General features: G+C 33.2%; 1 pseudogene; it reads right to left on the bottom strand.

The window, feature by feature from the left end:
* Positions 1-423: 423 nt before the first annotated feature.
* Positions 424-1,638, bottom strand: LOC120176082 (annotated as a pseudogene).
* Between the last annotated feature and the right edge of the window lie 370 nt (positions 1,639-2,008).

The raw sequence follows: 2,008 nt of genomic DNA, 5'->3' as shown, positions 1-2,008 counted from the left end.
AGACGATACTCACTATCTATTGATTACTAGATCGATTGCGTATACTTGCACAAATATACGTTTAATTTGTAGCACTCACATACTATTCATCATCGAATTCTGAGGAGTTGGATATTACGTCAATTATTTCCAAGCTTCGGTCGGGAAAAAAAGATCCAACTCCAATTGAGAATGTGGTGATTTTAGACCATCAAACTCTTCAATGGTCGAAGGAAATTGTATAATTTTTTTTCAAGCAGTTATATGAGACCTTAAAAAGTTGTCGAAAGAAAATTTTGAATAAGTATAAAAACTTTACACTTTGATTAAAAAATCGACTAATTAGAAAAGCTATAGAGAATTTGGTGTCTAAACGTAACGGAAAAATATCAATGGAGGCACCATCATATTGTCAAAGGATACCATCCGTCTTAGTGCTCAACATCAATTTGACTCTCCTTCGGATGGCCGTCGTATTATATATTCTTCATACTTTGATCTTCCATTCAATAGAACCAAGCTCTCAACATAAGCAGCAATGCGCATTGTTTCCTGATAAGCGTGAATACCTAGATTTCTCAGCTCTTGTATGGAGGGATCAAATAAAACTAGTTCTTTATCCGAGCTCTCGAGAAACAACTCGTAATTTTTCCAAAACCCTAAAGGCCTCTCAACTCCAAGAACAGATTCAACACTGAATTGTTTAGTCCATGACCTATTCATAACCCATAAATCAAAAGACTTGTCAGTTCCTTCCCTTGGGTAAAAAATAGCACCAAGCAATCCATTGAAGTCCAAAAGTTCCAAATAATATTGTTCTAAACTCCCACCAAATTCAGGCAGTAGTGAAGTTGAAAACTTTTCATTAACCATATCAAACGAGAGAAAAAGTGATCAATTCCAAATACTTGCCAATAAATAGACCCATTGACATAATTATTAAACAAATCAGAAGAAAAAGCATCAACCCCAGGAAATGAAATTTCCTTCCATGAATCGCTTTTAAGCGAATATAACTCAACTTGATCGATCGAATGACTATAAATGCTCATTCCTTCTTCGTTTTCCCATGAAAAACAATTAGAAACAAATATTACAACTTTGAAGTCATCAGTTTGAGAATCATAACCAAAACCAAGGCGATCAAAACTAGTGTATTCTAGTCCAGGAGGACGCTGGACTGTGGACTAAGGAAGGATTTTAAACTCTCTGGTAGATGGGTTCCAAAGGGAAACATTATGTCCAACTACTGGCTCTGCTAAACACAATATTCCATTACAAGGGCCATGAACTAAAGGTGCATGCACAAAATTCTCGAAAAAGGGTAAGTGAATATTGTGTTTTACTCTAAAATTTTGGTCTTTCTTGTTCGAAAGTTGAGAGAAATAATGGATGTCATCAAGGGTGTTACCATGACAACGTTTGAGGAGGAGATTAAGGTTATTGTTTTTGAGATTGTTCTGATGATGTTTGGTAATGAAATTAGGGTTTTCAAAAGATGAAGACCAGGGCTTACAAGCGCACCTGAAACGGGTCAAGGATTTAACAGGAAGCTTTGAGAGAATCTCCAAAACCAACATCTCTGGTAATTCGATTCTAGTTTTGATCAACACTTGCATCTTCCCTCTTTATCTTCTCTATTTCCTTTGTGTTTTTTAATAGATTATTTTGTTTGTAGAAAGACGATGAGAACTAATACGAAAGAAAATGAAGACAGACATAACATGTAACATCAAACGTTATTCTGTAACAAGAAAACTACAATGGAAACTGATCATTGTTTATACTACTTTGATGGGCCTGGTCGAGCCCTTGTAAAACCCGTTAGCTTATTATAGACAGGGTTTGCACAATATTGACTATATACAATATATTAGTAAATAATTAAAATAATATATTTAATATATATATATATTAATTTATTATATTTTAATTGATTAAAATAATTTATTTCCTAAAAATTTGTTACATTTCTTATTATTAAAGAATATATTTTAACATTATAAAAATAAAAACCTCTAAAACTTTA

The sequence above is a fragment of the Hibiscus syriacus genome, unplaced genomic scaffold, assembly GCF_006381635.1.
Source record: "Hibiscus syriacus cultivar Baekdansim isolate YM2019G1 unplaced genomic scaffold, ASM638163v2 tig00003398_pilon, whole genome shotgun sequence".
Taxonomy (NCBI): Eukaryota; Viridiplantae; Streptophyta; class Magnoliopsida; order Malvales; family Malvaceae; genus Hibiscus; species Hibiscus syriacus.
This window is presented reverse-complemented; position numbering and strand designations above follow the sequence as displayed.